This window comes from Balaenoptera physalus (assembly GCF_965194825.1).
Source record: "Balaenoptera physalus genome assembly, chromosome: 4".
NCBI classification, from domain to species: Eukaryota; Metazoa; Chordata; class Mammalia; order Artiodactyla; family Balaenopteridae; genus Balaenoptera; species Balaenoptera physalus.
The window spans coordinates 49,646,000-49,664,410 of NC_138891.1; the positions used below are offsets into that span (position 1 = coordinate 49,646,000).

General features: G+C 35.3%; 1 protein-coding gene and 1 long non-coding RNA gene across 9 annotated transcripts in view; both read right to left on the minus strand.

Moving 5' to 3' along the window:
• The window catches only part of MECOM (MDS1 and EVI1 complex locus), a 562,576-nt gene that overhangs the window by 390,474 nt on the left and 153,691 nt on the right, over nucleotides 1–18,411 (minus strand). The window lies entirely within an intron of this gene.
• LOC309659155 lies at nucleotides 11,840–14,037 on the minus strand. The gene is made up of 2 exons (XR_014262634.1): nucleotides 13,579–14,037; nucleotides 11,840–13,236 (listed from the first exon to the last, which is right to left on the minus strand). It is a non-coding gene; the product is annotated as an uncharacterized lncRNA (long non-coding RNA).

The following is an 18,411-nucleotide window of genomic DNA, read 5'->3' on the forward strand; positions in this document are numbered from 1 at the left end:
CAAAAACAAAGCTAAAACAATTAAGAAAAAGGTAATAGGAACATACATATCGATAATTACCTTAAAAGTGAATGGATTAAATGCTCCAAGCAAAAGACACAGGCTTGCTGAATGGATACAAAAACAAGACCCATATATATGCTGTCTACAAGAGACCCACTTCTGACCTAGGGATAGATACAGACTGAAAGTGAGGGGATGGAAAAAGATATTCCATGCAAATGGAAATCAAAAGAAAGCTGGATAGCAGTATTCATATCAGATAAAATAGACTTTAAAATAAAGAATGTTACAAGAGACAAGGAAGGACACTACATAATGATCAAAGGATCAATCCAACAAGAAGATATAACAATTATAAATATATATGCACCCAACATAGGAGCACCACAACACATAAGGCAAATCTAACAGCTATAAAAGAGGAAATTGACAGTAACACAATAATAGTGGGGGACATTAACACCTCACTTACACGAATGGACAGATAATGCAGACAGAAAATTCATAAGGAAACACAAGCTTTAAATGACACAATAGACCAGATAGATTTAATTGATATTTATAGGACATTCCATACAAAAACAGCACATTACACTTTCTTCTCAAGTGCACATGAAATATTCTCCAGGATAGATCACATCTTGGGTCACAAATAAATCCTTGGTAAATTTAAGAAAACTGAAATCATATCAAGCATCTTTTCTGACCACAACACTATGAGATTAGAAATAAATTACAAGGAAAAAAAAGTAAAAAACACAAACACATGGAGGCTAAACAATATGTTACTAAATAACCAAGAGATCACTGAAGAAATCAAAGAGGAAATCAAAAAATACCTAGAGGCAAATGACAACGAAAACACGATGATCCAAAACCTATGGGATGCAGCAAAAGCAGTTCTAAGAGGTAAATTTATAGCAATACAATCCTACATCAAGAAACAAGAAAAATCTCAAATAAACAATCTAACCTTACACCTAAAGGAACTAGAGAAAGAAGAACAAACAAAACTCAAAGTTAACAGAAGGAAAGAAATCATAAAGATCAGAGCAGAAATAAATGAAATAGAAACAAAGAAAACAACAGCAAAGATCAATAAAACTAAAAGCTGGTTCTTTGAGAGGATAAACAAAATTGATAAACTTTTAGCCAGACTCATCAAGAAAAAGAGGAAGAGGACTCAAATCAATAAAAGTAGAAATGAAAAAGGAGAAGTTACAATGGACACCACAGAAATACAAAGCATCATAAGAGACTACTACAAGCAACTCTTTGCCAATAAAATGGACAACCTGGAAGAAATCGACAAATTCTTAGAAAGGTATAACCTTCCAAGACTGAACAAGGAAGAAATAGAAAATATGAACAGACCAATCACAAGTAATGAAATTGAAACTGTGATTAAAAATCTTCCAACAAACAAAAGTCCAGGACCAGATAGCTTCACAGGTGAATTCTATCAAACATTTAGAGAAGAGCTAACACCCATCCTCTCAAACTCTTCCAAAAAATTGCAGAGGAAGGAACACTCCCAAACTCATTCTACGAGGCCACCATCATCCTGATACCAAAACCAGACAAAGATACTACAGAAAAAGAGAACTACAGACCAATATCACTGATGAATATAGATGCAAAAATCCTCAACAAAATACTTGCAAACAGAATCCAACAACACATTAAAAGGATCATACACCATGATCAAGTGGGATTTATCCCAGGGATGCAAGGATTCTTCACTGTACGCAAATCAATCAATGTGATACACCATAGTAACAAACTGAAGAATAAAAACCATATGATCATCTCAACAGATACAGAAAAAGCCTTTGAGAAAATTCAACACCGATTTATCATAAAAACTCTGCAGAAAGTGGGCATAGAGGGAACCTACCTCAACATAATAAAGGCCATATATGACAAACCCACAGCAAACATCATTCTCAATGGTGAAAAACTGAAAGCATTTTCTCTAAGATCAGGAACAAGACAAGGATGTCCACCCTTGCCACTATTATTCAACATAGTTTTGGAAGTCCCAGCCATGTCAATCAGAGAAGAAAAAGAAATAAAAGGAATACAAATTGGAAAATAAGAAGTAAAACTGTCACTGCTTGCAAATGACATGATACTATATAGAGAGAATTCTAAAGATGCCACCAGAAAACTACTAGAGTTAATCAATGAATCTGTTAAAGTTGCAGGATACAAAATTAATGCACAGAAATCTCTTGCATTCCTATACACTAACAACGAAAGATCAGAAAGAGAAATTAAGGAAACACTCCCATTCACCATTGCAACAAAAAGAATAAAATACCCAGGAATAAACCTACCTAAGGAGGTAAAAGACCTGTATGCAGAAAACTATAAGACACTGATGAAAGAAATCAAAGATGACAAAAACAGATGGAGAGATATACCATATGTTCTTGGATTAGAAGAATCAAATTGTGAAAATGACTGTTCTACCCAAAGCAACCCTCAGATTCAATGCAATCCCCATCAAATTAACAATGGCATTTTTTACAGAACTAGAACAAAAAATCTTAAAAATTTGTAAGGAGACGCAAAAGACCCCGAATAGCCAATGCAATCTTGAGGGAAAAAAATAGAGCTGGAGGAATCAGACTCACTGACTTCAGACCATACTACAAAGCTACAGTAATCAAGACAATATGGTACTGGCACGAAAACAGAAATATAGATGAATAGTACAGGATAGGAAGTCCAGAGATAAACCCACGCACCTATGGTCAACTAATCTATGACAAAGGAGGCAAGGATATACAATGGAGAAAAGACAGCCTCTTCAATAAGTGGTGCTGAGAAAACTGGACAGTTTCATGTAAAGAATGAAATTAGAACACTCCCTAACACCATACACAAAAATAAACTCAAAGTGGATTGGAGACCTAAATGTAAGACCAGACACTATAAAACTCTTAGAGGAAAACATAGGAAGAACACTCTTTGACATAAATCACAGCAAGATCTTTTTGACCCACCTCCTAGAGTAATGGAAATAAAGTCAAAAATAAACAAATGGGACCTAATGAAACTTAAAAGTTTTTGCACACAATACGGCCACTATGGAGAACAATATGGAGGTTCCTTTAAAAACTAAAAATAGAACTACCATATGCCCCAGCAATCCCACTACTGGGCATACCCTGAGAAAACCATAATTCAAAAAGAGTCATGTACCACAATGTTCATTGCAGCTCTATTTACAATAGCCAGGACATGGAAGCAACCTAAGAGTCCACAGACAGATGAATGGATAAAGAAGATGTGGCACATATGTACAATGGAATATTACTCAGCCATAAAAAGAAACGAAATTGAGTTATTTGTAGTTAGATGGACAGACCTAGAGTCTGTCATACAGAGTGAAATAAGTCAGAAAGAGAAAAACAAATATCGTATATTGGCACACATATATATGGAATCTTAAAAAAAAAAAGGTTCTGAAGAACCTAGGGGCAGGACAGGAATAAAGACTCAGACATAGAAAATGGACTTGAGGACATGGGGAGGGGGAAGGGTAAGGTGTGACGAAGTGAGAGAATGGCATGGACATATATACACTACCACATGCAAAATAAATAGCTAGTGGGAAGAAGCCGCATAGCACAGGGAGATCAGCTTGTTGCTTTGTGTCCACCTAGAGGGGTGGGATAGGGAGGGTGGGAGGGAGATGCAAGAGGGAGGAGATATGGGGATATATGTATATGTATAGTTGATTTACTTTGTTATAAAGCAGAAACTAACACACAATTGTAAAGCAATTATACTCCAATAAAGATGTTTTAAAAAAAAAGAATAAAAGCTTTTGCACAGCAAAGGAAACTATAAACAAGAAGAAAAGACAACCCTCAGAATGGGAGAAAATATTTGCAAATGAAGCAACAGACAAAGGATTAATCTCCAAAATATATAAACAGCTCATGCAGCTCAATATTAAAAAAACAAACAACCCAATCAAAAAATGGGCAGAAGACCTAAACAGACATTTCTCCAACGAAGACATACAGATGGCCAAGAGGCATATGAAAAGATGCTCAACATCACTAATTATTAGAGAAATGCAAAACAAAACTACAATGAGGTATCACCTCACACCAGTTAGAATGGGCATCATCAGAAAATCTACAAACAACAAATGCTGGAGAGGGTGTGGAGAAAAGGGAACCCTCTTGCACTGTTGGTGGGAATGTAAATTGATAACAGCCACTATGGAGAACAGTACGGAGGTTCCTTAAAAAACTAAAAATAGAATTACCATATGACCCAGCAATCCCACTACTGGGCATATACCCAGAGAAAACCATAATTCAAAAAGACTCATGCACCCCCCCAGTGTTCATTGCAGCACTATTTACAATAGCCAGGTCATGGAAGCAACCTAAATGCCCATCGACAGATGAATGGATAAAGAAGTAGTGGTACATATATACAATGGAATATTACTCGGCCATAAAAAGGAACAAAATTGGGTCATTTGTAGAGACGTGGATGGACCTAGAGACTGTCATACAGAGTGAAGTAAGTCAGAAAGAGAAAAACAAATATCATATATTAATGCATATATGTGGAATCTAAAAAAATGGTACAGATGAACTGGTTTGCCCGGCAGAAATAGAGACACAGATGTAGAGAACAAACGTATGGACACCAAGGAGGGTGGAAAGTTTGGGCGGGGGGGATATGAATTGGGAGATTGGGATTGACATATATACGCTAATATGTATAAAATAGATAACTAAGAAGAACCTGCTGTATAAAAAAATAATAAAATTCAAAAAAAAGGATAGATTAAAAAAATAATAAAAAATAAAATTGGAAAAAATGGTAAAGAAAAAATAAGAGGAAAGATGAATTGTTTAATAAATAAAGCCAAAATACTTAGCTATCCATTAAAAAAGAAAAAATTGGAGCCTTATGTAGTAACCAAATTAAAAAAAAAAAAAAAACCCAGAAACTCATTCATTACCATTAGGAGTATGAAAGGTAAAATCATAAGCTAGAATTAGCTGGCAAAGTTTAAAACACACATAAACCATTACCTGGCAATTTCCCTTCTAGGTATTTACCCTAGAAAAATTCTCATACATGTGCATAAGGCAATCCAAAAGATATGTTCAGTACAGCGCTGTTTGTGATAGCAGAAAAGCAGAAACAACCCAGGTCTTTCTAAGAAGAGGGACAAATTAATCAACTGTGGTGTAGTCACAGAATAGAATGGAATGTTATACTGCAGTTAAGATGAATAAATCTGTTGAACATTTATCAGCATGGATTAGTCTCAAATACAAAATGTTAAGTGAAAAAAGCAAACTGAAAAATGATATGCACAGTATAATACCATTTCTGTACATTTTAAAACATAGTAAAAATCATATGTAGCTTACGGTGGATATATTCAGTAAAAGTACAAAAATGAATATGGAAATACTTCACCCTAACTCCAGGATATCAGAGAAGTGGTCCTCTAACTATATCTCTAAATTTTTATTTCTTTTACAAAAGAGAGATCATTAGCAAATATGCAAAATGTTAATATCTGAATATATAGATATTTTTATCCTATTCTTTTTTCATATATTTGAAACATAATTAAAATAAAATTAATTATTGAGAGTATATAACATGAAAAAAGAAGACAAATATTTCCATTTAAAAGTCCTGCCCAGATCTAAAAAGCTCTCATCACAAGAAAAAATTTTTTGAAATTATGTGTGGTGATGAATATTAACTAAACTTAATGTGGTAATCATTTCATAATATACACATATATCAAATCCATGTTATATGTCAGTTATATATCAATTTAAAAATTAAAATTAAAATTCTGCTCACATGAGGGTTTCCTGGATCAGGCCTAGAGTCACTCCAGAGACAATTGCTGACCAAAGCTGATCCACCAGGGCAAGCGTCCTAACCAAAAAACCTGGTGTTTCCTCCAGGTTTTGTGGATATGGACCAGGAATGATGCTAGAAAAAGCATCAAAGGTGGTGATTTCCAGACCAGGATTTCAAGTATCAGTAGTTAAGTAAATTCTATACATACACACACACGCACATGCACATAGACACACACATACCCACACAATTAACATCATTTCACAAATGTAAAAGCATTATAACATAAAAAAATTTAAATAATCTCATAATAAACAAGTCTTTCAAATGAAATCAATTTATCTTTATGAATAGCCATATTTTTCTCATCTTCCTCATTTTGCCTCAGAATAATGAAAACTTTCCAATAGACTAAGAAGAGATCATAAACCAATGTTTGGGGACTGCTTGTCTTGGGAACATACTTGGCATTCCGTTACCAGCTAGAGCCCAGATTACCAACAAAACTAGCATTACGATAAGACACTTATAGCGACCTCAGGGGGATTTCAGGAATTACATGATAAATTTTGCTTTTCTTCATCAATTCTTCCAGTTTCATGTCTCAGTGAGAAACACTGGCTGTCCAAGACTAAATGTACAATATGCTATGAATCTCATGCTATTCATCTATTGTTAATTACAAAAAAAAAATTGTTTCTTTTGCTGGTTCAAGAAGTAATATAATCCCAAATGTTTTTGCTCTATCTTGCCTTGCTTATTTTTGTTGAAATCAGTAAAACATGCACAGAACATATTTAAATATTAGAAAAACACTTTTATTTGGGACTAGCAGCCTTAAAAATAAACACTTTTTAATCTTTCCAAGTTTGGTACATTACTAATATTGTCTTCAATTCTGCTCAGCACAGACATGCAGTCAGTTTCCTGAGGTCAGTGACATGACCCCACTGACTTTGAAGAAGAGTTGGAAAGGAAGAGTTAATGCACAGTGTTGAAAATAGATATGAGGCGACTTAGATCTTACAGCCACATGGGAGGTAAGAAGGAATTAGCTCTTCATGAAAAGCAAAATACAGCTTAGTCAATCAATTCAGTGACAGCATCAGCCAAATCAACTGTGTGACAGGACAACCTGTTGGCTAAATAAGTCACTTTTCCATTCACTCCTGTGCCCAATTCCAAATCCATATAGGTTTAGCCAATCTCAGGACTTGTCAACCACGGAAGTTCATTATGGAATTTCTACTCAGGAATGACATATAAAAATCTTTGCCTTCAATGTAATTTCAATTTAGGTAGGAAATATAAAATAACTACTTGTGATAAGCACAGAGAGACAAAATGACATAAAAGATCAAGTTAAATATAGTTATTTAACACATATGTGTTTATTACTATGATTATATACTATGATCTACCTACAGTAATATTGCTGGAGAAATAATAGTAAATAGAGTAACCACAGAAATTAATCCATATTTAGAAACATAAGCATATGTATTATATCTCTCTTTTCTTATTTAATAGAATAGAAACTATAGTTAGAACAACGTGCAACCTTGTTGTTCCAGCATTGAAACTTATATGAATATCTGTTTAAGGCACTACTTTCTATAATTTTTCCCTTTGCCTCCAATTGCGTGGTATGCCATGCAATTCATTCATTCATTCATTCAAAAAGATATCTGAGTGTTTGCTGGGTACCAAGTACTGGGGCTCAAAACAGAGTTCACAGTTAAAAGTTATAGTTTATTTGATCAAGTAGCATGCCTTATAAAACTTTATTCTAAGTATCTGTGCAACACTATGTCCTTTTATTTTCCTCGTTGAACTTTCAGTCTCTCACAAAACCTGAATGGTGCCTCTCCCTCCTCAGGCAGCAGCAGGAGCTCCCACCAGCAACAGAGCCAAGAGTGGCCTCCTCCACTTTGCAGCTCCCTCAGACTCTGAGGAAGACACTGATTGCACCCCACTTTGAGCAGTGCAACCTACTCTTAAAAAAATGTGTCCTGGGTAAGCTTCTCAGATGGAAAATGATTTAATCTGTAGTAGCATTTGACTGTGCATATAATGCTTGGTGAAGCAGAAGCAGCCCTGACATTTTATGAATAGGGAAATGAGAGAGCGTGTTAAAGAAGGCTTGACAGCGAGAATGAAAGAATGAAGAGTCAACTTAAGCTGTTGAAAGCCTAACAAGATAAAGACAGGCAGGAAAGAGTCTCCTTAAATGTGATGAAATAAGGCCTGAAGGGATGGAACGGTAGAGAGATTGACGAGTATACACTTTGAAACAGAAGATAAATGTGTTCAACCTGACAGTAACATGTGGTTAAATTAATCAAAGGACCCATAGCCTTAAACGGTAGGAAAGAATACAGATTTATGCCACGATCCTCTGTGATGGTAGGTGCAAAATTTCAAATAGATCAAAGAGGTGGAGCTTTTGAGAGAAAACAGTTGTTAGGATTATACAGCGTTCTCATAACATGTAAACATGACCACTGACCATGACACGATCTTCTCTGCTTTCCTTGTGGTTCATTTCCTCCACTTTAAAATGTAAAACAGGAGATTAAGAACAGTTCTTATTACCCAAAGGGAATACTTAATTTTAAGCGATTTTGTTCTTGTGATTTTTAATGATGAATTTTCGAGGGGGAACATTTTCAGAGAGTAAGCCTATTGGTGAAATTAACAAGTTGACAGTTTACACTGCCCAGTTCTTCCTCTTGAGCTTCCAAAGGCATGATGCAGCCCCAAATACCAAGCCCACGCTTTGCCTGTCTTGATCCACGCTACTCTGCCCTGCAGAACTGTTTCTCATAAAGTCAGATGCCACAAGTTCTAACTGTTGAGGACACTATGAAAGCTGGAGACAGATAAAAATATTTTCAAAACTTTCTCAAGGATAAGCACTAAAATAAATTAGCCCTTAGCTAACTAAAATGACCAACTAATCAGAACACCACACTGAATATACTCATCACCGAAGTTTTATTATATACCGTTGAGATCTTCCTCTTTTCACCTACCTGCATTGACTAAACGAGAGCATTCATCTTTAAGGCAGTTATTCTTCAAAGGAAGATAGAGGATAGTGATGGATCCTAGAGCATCTGCATTTTGTAAAGACTCCCCGTGTGCTGATTCTGGTTCCCCTTACTACTCCAAACTTCCAACTGAGAATCACTGCCTTACTGGGAAGAAAGCTTTTTATGTATATTAAACTGTTCTACTTAGGGTGCCATTCACCTTCAACTTTCTCATTAAAAATCAATAATGATGAAAACATCAATAATGATGACAGAAGGAATGGAAGAGAGTCAATAAATGGCAGTAATGAGGATGAATCCTCTTTGAAACTCATATCGAGGTTAAATCCTTCCTGTTTAGTGTAATCGCCTTTCTCCTTCTATGAGACGGATTTGGAAGACTTGGTCACCAGGCTTCTCTTAAAAGTCCTTCATACAGTTGAGGACAGTTATTAAGTCACCTCTAAACCTCAATACCAGTAATCCTAATTCCATTCATCTTTTTTCATCAGTGCTGTTTTCCAACCCGTTAATCATTTTCATTGCTCTCCCTTGGACCCTATCCAAGTTCGCCACGTATCTTTAAGCTTCTGTGAATTATGTGACCAGTTTATAGCTTTGATAAGCCTGGATGGTGAAAAAGGTAGAATCTCATCACAACAGAATATAAATGTATATGGGGGCGGGGGCAGGGATGGAGGAGCAGATAGTTCAATTGTATGGTAAATTTCAACACAAATATGATACTCACTTAAGTTTTTATTCCTTTGTGATTATTTCTAAACATACTATAATACAGTAAAATATTCTAAGTCACAATTAGAATCTGTATTTTATATGGATGCCTTTTTAGCGCCAACCAGTGTCTGGTTCATTTAGGGAATAGAAAGAAGGGACTACATTTTTCAAAAGGTTGGTTGTTTCTTGAGTGGAAATAGCTTTTTAATTGTAGAGAAGTGCTACTAGGAATCAAGTACCTATGAAAGACGGAGAAGCCAGGGTATGTCCACTGTATCGCCAATATTCATTTTTTCCATGGCTTTTCCAAAAGAAGCTAAGCAGCCCAATCCTGACTATATTGGTAGTTTGAATACTGTTTTCACAGTCAGAACTCTGAACCAATCATTAGCAGAATCTCCAGTTTCAAAGCCATTAGCCAGCTTGTACTCATGGGAAGCAGTATGGCACAGCGGCAGTGATTGGTGGCCAGCCACTTATAAGCTGGCAAATTTCAGCAAGGTGGGACTCCTCTTTAAGCCTCTGAGACAATAATAGAACTACATCATAGAAGTGATGTGAGTATTTGGTGAGAACAGCACCTAGCACATAGTAAGCATAAACACGCTATCAGAAAAGGAACTGATTACAGGTGCAAGTCATGAACATCAAAACCAAAGGGGGACACAAAAACCTGTTCCCTTGGATATGCAATTATTATGTGAGTGCCTCTTCAAACAAGATAAAGCACAGTGGTCATGAGAAAAGCAGAGAGCAAAGAAAATGCTGTCGTGGCCAATGGCCGAATATCTCATGGCTGAAAACACATCGGGGATCTGCAGAGTCTAACAGGAGTCAATTGGAATTCAGCAGATAAGCAGTTGCCTCTACGCACCTTAAATATTCCCTTGAAGAGAGACACCACACCCATCTTTGGAAATATATTCCCATGTTAGAACCAGACGTGCATATGGAAATTATTATTATCCCTTGGCTGAGGGCTTCAGTTATAAAACATTTGTGGCGTTTGCAACCTAAAAGAGGGATTTTCTCAAATTTGCTAAAACTGCCTCATTTTTTGTAGGATCACCATTAGCCATACCTCATTTGAGATCAAGTGAATTGTCAGATTAACGTGTTTTTGCAGGAAGGTGATCCTGTTACTTCCTTAAAGAGCATGTAGCTCTTCTGAGGGTTATCGGCAAGCTGCCACTCCAGCTTCTCATGCCAATGCCCTTCCTGACTGGTCATTTCCCCTCAGGCTGGAGATAACCCTGCAGTGACTCCAAATTCTTTCATTCAGTATCTGATTCCATCTCCATCATAAAGCCTCCCCCAGAACATGGCTGGACCTAAGCGTTTCCACGACTTGGTTCATTCCTAAAATCCCAATCTGACTTTTGGTTGAACTGCAGTGGAAAATCCAAATCATGTGACAGTCAGAAGGAAAATAATGGCTTTTTCTTGATTCCATTTTCTAAACATACAGTAATGAACAATAAATATTTACAGGCAACTGTGATGACAACTGAAAAATTTTCTTGGGGACCCACATAAAATAGACTGTATTCCATAAAACACCACCAATCATGCATAAGCTTTAAGAAAGATTTTAGCCCTCCACCCATTAAAACTATTACACAATTTCTCTCCTTTTCACTGCCACTGATCAACCCTAAAAAAAGAGTCTATGAATTCACATCGCATTAAAATGGGCAGAATCTTTATTTCCTTGATCCCGTGCAGTCTGATTTTGCCGTTCTTTCTTGGCAGCATTGTTCTCCCCATCCCCCAATTCACACCTTACTTCTCTGCCTTCATATTTACCACATACAGTCAGCAACCAAGTCCTGCTGATTCTTCCCTTGTTACGCTGTTCTTTCTACTCCTATTGCCACAGGCTAGTCCATGTTCTTATTATTTACTTCCAATGTTTCTTTTGCAATAATAGCTCACTAACTAGCTCTCTAAATTTTCAGTGTTTCTCTGTTACAATTCATCTTGCATACCTTTGCCAAATTAAACATCCTACAGCATAATTCTGATTGTATCTCTTCACATTTTAGACATTCCAATGGCTCCCCATTATGTCTAAATAAAGTTTAACTTCAACTCATATGAGGCCAATGTGTTTGTTGAGTGAATGAGGAGAAAAATTCCACATGCAAGCTTTAGCAACTAACTTGCTATTTACTGAATAAAGTCCAAAAGAGAGGTTTTGTTTTGTTTTGTTGTGTCTTAAGCCAAGGTTCCCCATATATTGTTTGTGGCCTCTGAAATGTTTGAATCACTACTGGTAAATCAGCTGATAAAGAAGAGTTACTATCTTATGTCTTCTGTTGTCTAGATTTTAAAAATCTCTTTCGGATTTCAACTGAATATGCCCTTTATTTCTATTCCTTAAGGTATTATAAAAGTTCTCTCTATTGATTCTTCTTCATGAATGTTTAATCTAAGGAAGTTTGAAGTTCAGGGTGCCAAAATATACAATTTGTCCCGATGATCCCAACTATTTCTTCCATTTCAGTTTAGTGTAATTTGAACATATCATATCCTGAATTAATAAAGAAGATTCAGTAAAAACATATTTTACCTTCATGGAAAATGTCTATCCAAAATAAAATTTATCTTTAAATCCCATGAAAGATACCAGACCAAGATGGCAGTGTAAACACATGCCAAAATTGTTCCTGTTCAAATATGAGAAGTAATGGATAACTATTTTTGAACTATTTGAAAGCACAATCTTGTTCAAAAGCAAGAAAGAAAGTTTTCCATGGCCCATTTAAAAAAAAAGGAAATCTACAACAATAAAGGGTCTTTGTCTGGGTTATGGCCAAAAATGAATTGTAAGGATTGTGTTTCAGCGTTTAGGAAAGGGCCTGAACATGCTCCACACATGAACCAAGCACCCAGTTGAAGCCAGAGTTATAACTGCATTCCCAGCCTCTGAACAGAGGGTAAAATCATTTTATTCACAGTATCACAAGACCTGGTTCAACTGTGAATTTCCATATAGCAAGGAATGTGTTGAAGAAAATTCCCACGCAGGATGAGCTCTTAAAAACTAAATTCTCAAGAGAAAATCAGCACCGAAAAAGACAATAAGCTAAATAGAAGGGACAACTTACACAAATAAATAGAAATAAATAAGCAATCTGAAAAGAACTTTTAAATAATGATGCTTAAAATTCTCAAAGAGGAAAATGAGGATTAACATCAATGAAACAAAAGTAGGGTATGAAACAGAACAATAGCTATGAAAAACTATTCTCAATTGGAAATCTTGGAATGGAAAATATGAAATAAAAAGTCCAATATATGGGCTAAAATGTAAACTAGATAAAGCTGAAGAGAAAATTAGTGAACTCCATTAGAAACTGAATAAATCTCACAGACTGTAAAGAGATAAAGAGAATGAAATAAAAAGAAGTTAATAGGTATGGGAATATATACATATGAATATATACACAAATATATATATGAATATATATACATTTAAACATATATTTACGTATATATGTATATATACCAGAAAAAAGAGAACAGAAGAGAGGCAATATCTGAAGAGATAATGGCTGAAATTTTTCCAGAATCAAAAAAAGACATAGGGCTTCCCTGGTGGCACAGTGGTTGAGAGTCTGCCTGCTAATGCAGGGGACATGGGTTCGAGCCCTGGTCTGGGAAGATCCCACATGTCACGGAACAACTAAGCCCGTGAGCCACAATTACTGAGCCTGCGCGTCTGGAGCCTGTGCTCCACAAAAAGAGAGGCCGCGATAGTGAGAGGCCCGCGCACCGCAATGAAGAGTGGCCCCCGCTTGCCGCAACTAGAGAAAGCCCTCGCACAGAAACGAAGACCCAACACAGCCATAAATAAATAAATAAACAAATACTTAAAAAAAAAAAAAGATAATTTAACAATAAAAGTTATCATTTAAAAAAAGGCATAAACACTTGAAAGAGTCACAAACAGTATCAAAAAAGAAAAATCCAAACCCAAAGACATTGTAGTGAAACTTCAAAAGATCAATGATAAAAAGAAAAATCTTAAAAGTTTTCAGAGGAAAAGGCAGATTACCCAAAAAAGAGAATAATCAGGATGACAGAATTGTCTCCTCAACAACCAGAGCTGCTAAAAGAGAATAGAGAAGTATTTTCAAAGTATCAAGACAAAATAACTGAACCAGGATTCCATATTCAGTCAAACCAACTTTCAAGGGAGAGGGCAAGAGAAAGATATTTCCAGACATACCAGAACTAAAAAAGTTAACTATTCATGAATTATTGCTGAAAGAAGTATTAAATTACGTACTTGAACCTAGGGAGGGGAAAAAGGAAAGAATGAGATGCAAAAAACAGTAGTGAGCAAATAAGTCAGCAAGACATGCTGATACATCTTAAAAAAAAACTACAACTAAGGGCTTCCCTGGTGGTGCAGTGGTTGAGAATCTGCCTGCCAACGCAGGGGACACGGGTTCGAGCCCTGGTCTGGGAAGATCCCACATGCCACGGAGCAACTGGGCCCGTGAGCCACAATTACTGAGCCTGCGCGTCTGGAGCCTGTGCTCCGCAACAAGAGAGGCCGCAATGGTGAGAGGCCCGCGCACCGCGATGAAGAGTGGTCCCCACTTGCCGCAACTAGAGAAAGCCCTCGCACAGAAACGAAGACTCAACACAGTCATAAATAAATAAATAAAAAAAGAACGTGAATTTCAAAAAAAAAAAAAAAAAAAAAAAAAACAAAAAACTACAACTAACATTCTAGAAAATAATAACAAGAGAGCTGCAAGTTGATGGCTAGGCCATGAGAGAGGTCGGAAGGATGTTCTAAAAAGTACAAAAGTCCTTATCTTTCATGGGAGGATGTTAGCAATACTAAATAGAGACTTCTTTAGAAAAATAAAAAATTATAATGTGTGTTAAGTATAGCATAGCCAGTACAGGAAAAACAGGAATAAAAATACAGAGCTTTTCTAAGGTTCTCTCCCCTCTGATCTTCTAGGGCCATTTACTATCTTCAGAAGAGACAAAACATCTTAAAACTACAGACTTGACTTTACTGTCAGTAAAGGGAACAGTGTAAAATTTTGAAATCAGACAGCACTGTAATCAATCATTCACAGCTTATAGTTTCTAAAATAATATTTAATAATTTGACAATAGGATAAGGACATGAGGCTTAAAATAACTAAATAAAAATATTAGGAAAAACTACTTATTAGATCATAAAGCTTACCAATGGAAACTGTTAGAAGACATACCTGAAAGTAAAATAAAACTAGATAAAGGACCACACAATAAAAGTCAATGATAACATTTGGCTGTGTATTCCATGATAGCAGTGAATTAGGCAATGTAATAGGTACACATTCCTCTATCTTCTCTAAGTTTGATGAGTATTTTCTAATCGTCCTTTTTAAAATGTCGACAAGTTGTTAATTATTCAGCTTCTGAATAATGTACACAGATGAGAGCTGTTCATGTCTAAACCAATAGACAAAACTATATTTTAAAAGTAAATACATGTAGAGAAAAAACTCAATTCAAAATTAGAATTTTGAATACTTCAAAATGAAAATGGTATTTGCTTCTGAATGACATGATAGTGGATGACATTTTCTTTTCCAAACTTTCTAATACTCCCTATAATCAACATGTATTATTTTATATTGCTTTATCATCAGGCAAAATAAATGTTTTAAAATTATAAACTTTCCACATGAATCCATCTTTATAAAGATTCAATTGATAAGCAGTTATATAATTTTAAAGAAAGCTTCTAAAACCCTATGTAATTCATCCAATATACAAGTAGTTTTAATTGTGTAGATATTAGATTTAATTATTCCCCTAACCAAAAGTCAACATGTAGCATAATGTGAGATTATATAACATGTTGCTTATAAAAAACAGGGCTAAATCTGATGATATAAACTAATCTCTTCCACTCACACATCAAACACTTGATAAAATAATAAAGGCCCAAAGGGACTAAAGAAAAGTTCTAATAGTCTAAGGAAAATCAATTTATTCTTCATTGAAACAAAAATTAAGTTAAAGTTGGTCATTTTCCAGACTTTTATAAAATCAATGAATTTGTCCACGGAATCTTCAGGAGTATAATTTACTTCTCTTTCTGTTAAGGCCTATATTAAAGTACCTACACAATTAGGCCCCTCCTGATTCCATAAAAACACTCATTCAGAAGTGTTATTCTCAAATTTCCAATAATAACTGAGTAATCTGGAGGTTTGCTTAAAGTTTGAATATGCATGCCTGGGTTGACTCAAGCATATTAATCATTCCATTCTACATGACTCTGTATAATATAATGAACATTAACAGACTTCCCATTTCCTGTATCTCATTTTTATTTTATTATACCACAAGGGCTAAAGACCAGAAAAGAGACGTCTAATATTTTTTTTAAATAGTGGAAAACATTGCTACTGAATTTCCTAATAAAATTACTAAAAGCATTTGCACTCAAATTATAGTGATGATCTACTTAATATTTTTATCCTCACTAATTAAAAAAAAGAAAGAAAGAAAAGTCTCTTATTAAAGGCCATGTTTTTACCCAGTTCTGGAATACTCATTTGGACCCTGCAAATAAAAACTTTAAGTGCTATTTCTACAAATTCCTATTACTGTATCTGGTTCAAGAAGCAAGTCTATTGTTAACAAGATGAAAACATTCCCACTTATGCCACTGGCAAGATTTTTAATGACCAGACTGGCCATTTACCTACTTTCATTGTTTAAAATCTAACAAAGAATTTACTCATTTTTGATGGATACCTTAGAACTCATTAGGGTTAGCTGGAGTTTCTCTGATCCTCAAAGAGACAATGAATTCAGGATTTTAATTAGAAAGACTGGTTTCCATGACTATACTCAAACTTTTATTTTTTAATGTAAAATTATGTTTAAGGATATCATGCTATTCAGAAGTAACTAAATAGTATGATTGCTGGGTCAGCCACTTACAAATTCAAGGTCTGTATCACTAATATAATGACACTACCCAATAACAATAATACTACCGGGTGCATTAGACTTTACTAAGCATTACCACATATGTCACATAACGTAACATTCGCAAATTGTAGGAAACCAGCATCATTTATGATCCTCAGTTGACATCTGTTGTTTTCTTACAACCCAGGGCCTACTTCTCTTTCCTATAGTGCCCTGATTTCCTTCTGAGGATTTACCTTTTACCCACTGGACAGACATGGAACCGGACTCAGAAGCCCATTCCCTTCCTAGAAGTTGGCATGTCAGCCAAGTTAGGTCAAACTTTGGGGTCCCTCCTGTGAATCTGAATCTTGAGCAGAGTAACAAAGACAGATAACCCTGTTGCTTCCAACCAGAGAACCCTGAAATACCCTTTTACACATGAAGCATCTGAAATGCAGAAATGTTAAGTGATTTTCCCAGGTTGTTCAATAAGCAAGAGAGTGGTGACCTCATGACTCCTAATCCAGTGTTCTTTGCACTCTGCCACAGAGATAAAGATGATCATACAACACTTTCTTTATTGAAATATAATTGAGTTATAATATTATATTATCAACAGTTTTAGGTGTACAGCAGTTATTCAGTATTTTTACAGATTATTACTCCATAAGTTATTACAAGATAATTGCTATAATTTCCTGTGTTATACAGTATATCCTTGTTGACTATCCATTTTATAGAGTAGTTTGTATCTCTTAATCTCATACCCCTATCTTGCCCCTCCCTCCTTCCCTCTTTCCACTGGTAACCACTAGTTTATTTTCTATATCTGTGAGTCTGTTTCAGTTTTGCTATATACCTTCATTTGTTTTATTTTTTAGATTCCACACATAAGTGATATCATATAGTATTTGTTTTTCTACGTCTGACATTTCACTAAGCATAATACTCTCTAGGTCCATCCACATTGCTGCAAATGGCAGAATTTCCATTGTACATAAACCACATCTTCTTTATCCATTCATCTGTTGATGGACACTTGGGTCACTTATGTATCTTGGCTATTGTAAATAGTGCTACTTATGAACACTTTGATGAGAGTTTTTATCATGAATAAATGTTGACTTTTGTCAAATGCTTTTTCAGCATCTATTGAGATTATCATGTGATTTTTTATTCTTCCTTTTGTTAACATGATGTATCACATTGATTTGCAAATATTGAACCATTCTTGCAACCCTGGAATAAATCCAACTTGATCATGGGGTATGATCCTTTTTATATATTGTTGCATTCAGTTTGCTGATATTTTGTTGAGGATTTTTGCATCTATATGCATCAGGGATATTGACTTGTAATTTCCTTTTTTTTTTTGTAGTGTCTTTGTCTGGTTTTGGTATCAGATAATGGACGCCTCTTAGAATGAATTTGAGAGTGTTCTATCCTGTTAAATTTTATAGGTATTAACTCTTTATGTGTTTGGTAGAATTTCCCTGTGAAGCTGTCTAGTCCTGGACTTTTGCTGGTAGTTTTTTTTTTTTTTATTACAAATTCAATTTCACTTCTAGTGGTCAGTCTGTTCAAATTGTCTGTTTCTCCTTGATTCAGACTTGGCTGCTGTATGTTTCTAGAAATTTTTCCATTTCTTCTATGTTGTCCTGTTTGTTGGCACATAGCTGTTCACAGTATTCTCTTATGATTGTATCTCTGTGGTGTCAGTTATTTCTCCTCTTTCAATTCTTATTTTGTTTATTTAGGTCCTCTCTCTTTTCTTCTAGGTGAGCCTGGCTAAAGGTTTATCAATTTTATCTTTTAAAAAAAT